Source organism: Xenopus laevis, chromosome 4S, assembly GCF_017654675.1.
Source record: "Xenopus laevis strain J_2021 chromosome 4S, Xenopus_laevis_v10.1, whole genome shotgun sequence".
In the NCBI taxonomy this organism is placed as follows: Eukaryota; Metazoa; Chordata; class Amphibia; order Anura; family Pipidae; genus Xenopus; species Xenopus laevis.
In genome coordinates, this window is record NC_054378.1 from 70,957,231 (window position 1) to 70,963,989 (window position 6,759).

Genomic DNA, 6,759 nt, shown 5'->3' on the forward strand with positions numbered 1-6,759 from the left:
CTGCAGGCTGTCCTGCATATTATGGGAAAGCAGCAAGGAGGGAGCAAAATGGCTTGAGTGGTGCTAGACAAGTTTTTGGAAAATTTTAATGCAGGGGGTAGAGAGAGCAACTTTAACAGATACATTTAAGATAAACACTCTGAATACAGTTTGTATAGTGGTAGTTCTCTCTGAAATTTACTAATCCTATTCCTCTTCTACCGGCATAGGTACCACAGCTATTGTGTGAGGTGTCTAATGAAGATGTGTCCATCCTTCAGCTGTTATCTCTGACAAGCTAAGAAATATGAATTAGATTACCACAGTCTTAGAAACCATATATCATCTTTGCGGTATGTTTTTAATATGGTATGTCACAAATGTAAAATATCTAGTCTAGGGCCCCTTGCACACCAGTTTTTTCTACTGTCGAAGAAGCACCTGTGAAACAATGCAGTTTCTTATCTTCACTCTCCAATCTTATTATAGTGCAATTGGATCCAAGCAAAGAATGTTTTATAGGACTCTTTTCCCCTACCTGTGTCAGACTGTGCTCCAATCATGCTGTCTGCACCCACCTAAATGAAAGTGTGTCAAAGTAATGGAAAAGGATTACTGTTCCCAAATGCTTTTGTTTGTCTACCCAAAAATTATAGGCTGGACAAAGGTAACCAAACAGCCTATGTAATCACATTAAACTGTAGATGCCAAAGTACCTCTAGTGTCTGAGACCAAAGTTAAATGTAGCAAGAACAATACAGGTTTTCCATATCAGCAGTATCTATGCCATTTTTTAAGTTTGCCAATTTTAAGCAAGTCTTTACCAGAGGCTATAAACCACTGTAAAAAATCATTATGTTGCATTATAAATATGATTAATTGTAAACAGTATGCATGGTGAATAGAAATGTGCCTTGCTTTTTACAAAGCTTGATAAATAAGCCGCTAGTAGTGGCCCTCAAATGTTCTATGGAATAAATCTTTGTAAACGAGCTAGTTTAACGTGGTATTTGTAATGTGATCTAAAATAATACAGTTAGTTTAACGGCACACCAGGCATTACTCTAAAGGCTCAATGTCTCAAATATATTGATAATGAGTTGAGTGCAAAGAACATCTTGTATTTGTATTTACTACCAGCAGAGAAAGGGCAACTTCCTATCACCCACACATCAAGCAGACATCAGCCCCAAAAAACTCAGATCTGAGTGCTTGGGACTAAAATCCACCTGTTACTGCTGATTGCAACTGATTGCAACTGATTGCAACTGCAATTTAAATCTATAGCAGGCAGCATCCCATGCTTATGAATGAAGTCACAGTTCACACAGAAATGGTAAGTTTTCCTACATACTTGCATACACTTTCCCCATAGCATTGCAGTTTCACCTCTTGCCACCAGAGAGAGTCCTGCACAGTTATAACAAAATGGCATTTTTCACTCAGAATTGCCTGACAGACAGAAAGTCAAGCCCACACAAAATCCCGACAGCAGTGGGATTTAAATGACTGTATCAGCATTAAAGATAGATAGATAGATATACATTTTATGGAAAGGAAAAAGCCACATGATGTCCCATAAAATTCTACGCAAGTTTGTTACTTGTGAAATACCGTATTCTCTCCATAACTGTGTTTCAAGAGAAATAAGTATATATATATATTTACGTGTATGTGTGTGTCTTTTAATAAGACACATTTTATTTACACTTATTATGACAATGAGCAGTCTGCATTTGCTAATTATCATTTTGAATTTCATTTGTCATTTTCTACTTCTCTGATCACTTTAGATCTGTGCTTTATGCACTAGACTACAGGATTAGTTTGTTTATAAGGGGAGTGTGCTTGTGTGTATGTTGGGGGCAAGGCCCGTGCTGATACTAGAGTTGTTTCATTCTGTTCTTGTTAGGTGGTCTGGCAGCCTTAACACATAGATCCATGTAATCTTCTCTCTTCCCCTTCCTTTCCTCCCAGAATCTTACTATTCTTATAATTCCTCTTTTCTTTCTTGTCCCCCCCCCGCCTCCCCCCTAGTAAGGACACGCACACACATATATAGGGCACCACCCTCAGCCCTATTAAAAGATCTCTTTCCTAACCACACCCTCTCTTCACCCTTGCTAACCTGTGGGGGTAGATCATGATTGCCTAATTATTACATAGGAGAATCAAAAGAGCTTTTTTTCTTCTCAACTAATGATTTTCCCCTGCAGCTTGACCTTCGTAAGCCATTCAGTAATTTGCAGTATCAAAATCATCTAGAAAGAAACGTTTTACAGGGCCCTCTTTTCCAGCAAATCCCGTCCAGTAAAAAGTCCAGTATAGTGACAGAAAGTCACAGTTAAGCTTATAGAGCAGATAAAAGAGAATGTACCAGAAATCTGAGTAGTTTAAAGGTTTAGTGGACCATTAAATGAACATTTGGTTCACTTTTAGATTGTCTTGACAGTGTTATATTGAGACAATTTTTTATCATTCTCTACAATTTTTTTAGCATTTTGCTGAGCTACTTTTCTATGCGGAATTGCAAAGCAGCTACAGTATCTGGTTGCTAGGGTCCAGTATACTTTAGCAACCAGGCAGTGGTTTGTTATAGACTGGAAGATAAAGGAAAGGGCTTGACTAGAAAACAAGTAATTCAAATTAACAAAAATAATAAAACTGTGCCCAGTTTTTAAGTCTCAAGGTAATTTACTATCTTAATTTGAACCTCCATCTCCACCAGCTAAAGCTCCCCATAGACGCAAAGATTTCTCTTGCCGAACGACCAATTTTAGCGAAGTCCGACCAATCCTTTGAAATTATCGTTAGTGGGATTCGAACGATTGTACATCTTACGATTTTTTGGCCGACATCTGTCAGAAAATTGATCGCCAGGTTAAAAAATCTTAATAGAGATAATTGCGGTCTCACGATGACGAATGGATCTTTTAAAAATCTTTACATCTATGGCCAGCTTAAGACTCCCATTTCTCATGTTGCATTACTAATCGCCTCTTCTTTGGGGCGACTAATCTCCCCAAACTGCTTCCCCCGTCTTCCACCTGCTACAATGAAAAAACCGCCTGCGCCATGGCACTCACAGCGCTTCAGTTTCCAAAGTCGCTCGAAGTTTCCTCGTGAGGCAACTTCGGGAGACTTCGGAAAACAAAGTGCCGCAAGAGCCATGTTGCAGGCATTTTTTCATTGTAGCAGGTGGAAGACGGGGGGAAGCAGTTTGGGGAGATTAGTCACCCCAAAGATGAGGCGATTAAGAGACTAAATCTCCCCGAAACTCACAGTGTGAACTTACCCTTATTGCTTTGCTGGAAGCAGCTAATGTGACGGCTACAAAATAGACAATAGTGATAAGTGGCTTTAGCTAAGAAGCTACATGTGTTTTCAATTCTCAGGCAATTCTCAGTATTGTCTATGGCAAGAAGTAGCTGCTACTAGTAGCACAGTGTGTCTTCACCGGTGGCACAGGGGGAGATTAGTCGCCAAGCGATAAATCTTTGCTACTGTGGCAACTAATCTCCCTGAAAAGCCTCTCTACCGGCACGAATGTGAATTGTCAGTGGGGTGGCATTCGCGATGCTTCGTTTTCCGAAATAGCCCAAAGTTTCCTTGTGAGGCAACTTTGTTATTATCTCAGTTGTGTTTTCTCGATCCTTTGTTTTTACCGTTTTGCCTTTCTCATTCACCTTTTTACAATAAATTTCCATATTGTATTTCTATTGCCTTCTTCCTTTTTTTCTGTATTGCATTTTATATGTTTTTTTTTCAAACTACATTTATACTTTCCGTGTCTGTTTGCAGCTGTACAATCCAGGGCAGTGTGATCTGTAATAATGTAGTCATAGAGAGTGGTGCAGATATCAAAGACTGCTTAGTTGGGCACATATACATATAAGCAGTAAAGGTAGGTATTTCTGAGCATTTCTTGGATACTGAGACACATGCTTTGTAGGAATGAGACCATAATGGGAACCATATTAGGTTTTGTTAGACAAAACTATTCAAGATTCCAGCAGCAGCCATAAGATGTACACATGAATGTGTAGGCATAACTAGCACTCACAGACATTTGTTCTGCCCTGACTTGCTGTTAGTTTGCCATTCACCATATTTAATGTCTGCTGAATATAAACCAAAATATGGCTTTGTGGAATTAGGGAGCTTATTCTGTCTGAGTTTATAAAACAATGTAGTTAATGCCAATTGTCATCCATCCACATTGAGAGCATTTAATCTTTCTTTGCTTTATGGAACTGCAACATAATAACTGAAGCTCTGGCACTGAAGGAGTTGAGGCTCTGGTACAGAATCTTAACTCCAATAAAATCCTTTACCCTGGTTCCCACCACAGGGGTGCTTGCATGAACGCAATACAGCTAAGTGCTTTGCCATTGTAAAACATTGTGTAAATACAAGCTAGCATTATTGGAACTGTCTAAAGGTTTGTGTCAACACAGTTTGAGGGCTTTCATGGTTGAGCTGATGGACCACCTATGAGCCTAGACTCAACAATCTGACTGGGTCAAGTTCAGATTGTATACTTACACAGGTGTAGCAGGGATAGGGACAAAAAACTAGAGAGCTGCCAGCTGGAATACAGAACAATGAAAAACATGTGTGCAATTTCCAATCTGCAGCCCTCCAGCACTTATTTAACTACAACCCTCTGCTTTTTGCTCTGTGTAGATGTAGTTCAACAACAATTATAGCACGCTAGATATATGTATAATAGATATAGATATATATCTATTCATGCAGTTGAGTTAGGATAAAATAGAAGGTACCATTTTCATTATTGTAAAGAAAAAAAGGAATATTCGTATTCTTATAATTCAGAGCTTTCTGGATAGTGGGTTTTCAGATGAGAGATCCCATACCTGTATGGGATATATGTATTAATATTAATATGTATTCATTAATATGAAGTGTTACTGAGAACGCAAATTCCTGGGCAGTGGGGATTATAGGAAGTGGTTGTACACATACTTGTTTGCTTGATGCATACTCAGCAACAGTGAAGGGAGTTCTATTAATAAAATGGGATATATAATAGCCTAATTGTGGCCCATAGGGGTTTACTTAAACAATTCTTTAGTTTGGTTTAATTAGCTTTTTCATTGTAATAATAATAAGTAAGTACCTTGTAACTTGTTACTTAACTAGCATAAATCCACCTCGATCTGGTTTTTAAATGTTTTAGTAACCATAAGGCATGCTGCTCCATATTGCATTCTACTCATCTAGAAAAAAAAAGGTCCAATTTATTCTGGATAATAGATCCCATAACTGTAACACAACCATTTTAGAAATATGGTATATTCATTCTTGGTAATATCCCATAAAGCTGTGCTATTTCCTGGTGGATGTAATGGCTCTTTCTAATGTTTGTTTTATTCAAATAACCAAACAGTACTTTTTGGCAAGTAGACTATATTCCCAAAAGTATGTGGAAACCCCATCGAATTATTTTAATTGGTGATTTAAGCCATCGTCCACTGACATGCTTGACAATGGATTGTTGCCTACTTTGCAGCAACAATTTGGGGAATGCCCTTTCCTGTTTTAGCAGGATAATAACCCTGTACACAAAGTAAGATCGGTAGAGAATTGAGAGAGGAGTGGATGAACTTGACTGGCCTGCCCAGAACCTGTACTGTAATGCAAGTGCTAAACATCTGTCAAATTGGAACACCAACTGCAAGCCAGGCCTAATTACCCAACCTCTTGCATGTGAATGGAAATCAACAATGTTGCAACATCTAATAGAAATCCTTCCAAGAACAGCTGTTAGAGCAGAAAAAGGAGGACCATTTCATATTAATAGCCTTGGTTTGGGAATAAGATGTTACAGACTTACCCATTAGGCAGTAGCAATAATATTATATAGGTAATGTGGTAGCTGAAGTTATTGCACAGCATTAAATAATGTGTTTGAAAGAATGCACACCTATGCAGATATAGATTATTTTACCGCATATAACTGGAATGTACATTTATTCTGTGGTGTGCAGTGTTCCCATAGGAATCTTTGCATGATTACCAAATCTCACCTAATTGTATAGGTATCTTGCAGAAGATGTTCAGTAATTGTATTTGTGTAAGTAAAAACCAGGCTACCCTGAGCTTTTAGCGCTGGTTTTACTTACACAAATACAATTATTGCCTATCTGGAGGAGAACGGATTATAGGAACCGGCAAAGGGGGTGAACTACAGAACCTTGGATTTTTCTTTTTTCATATACTCATTTCAAGAAGATGTTCAGTACAGTTATCAGTATTTTTTTACACCTGTAATTACTGGAGGGGAAGCATTTCACTGAAATGAGATTTCATGATTTTTTATAAGTAATAATTGTAAACTTTATGCACCCTTTCCCATTTCTGTGTCTCCAGCAAAACGCGTCAATGAAATAATCATGGGCAATGAACAGCTGATGGAGATCTAATGCTGATGGAGATCTAATAAAAGTCCGTTTTGCTTTGTTTTCTAACGCTTTCCCTTTCTTATTTATATGAAATAAAATCAGTGGAGTCAGCATGAATGCTGTGTTCATGGGATTTTCTGGAGCATCTGTTAGAGTTATAGCTTATCAACATTTAGAGGGTCCATATTTTCAGTAAAGTAAGAGGTATTCTGCACATAACCTTGCAGCACTGACCAAAACTCACCCACATATTGATTGGGCAGGTTTAAAGGTTCCATCAGGCAAAGAATGTATTGTCCCTTCGATTCAGTTCTCTCCCCAGTTATGACCTGATCATTTTCCAATTCGGTCCAAA

The 6,759-nt window shown here is 38.2% G+C and overlaps 1 long non-coding RNA gene across 1 annotated transcript; it reads left to right on the top strand.

The window, feature by feature from the left end:
* The first annotated feature begins 1,227 nt into the window (after window positions 1-1,227).
* LOC121403737 lies at window positions 1,228-6,462 on the top strand. The gene is made up of 3 exons (XR_005967461.1): window positions 1,228-1,315; window positions 3,781-3,883; window positions 6,373-6,462. It is a non-coding gene; the product is annotated as an uncharacterized LOC121403737 (long non-coding RNA).
* Window positions 6,463-6,759: the final 297 nt, after the last annotated feature.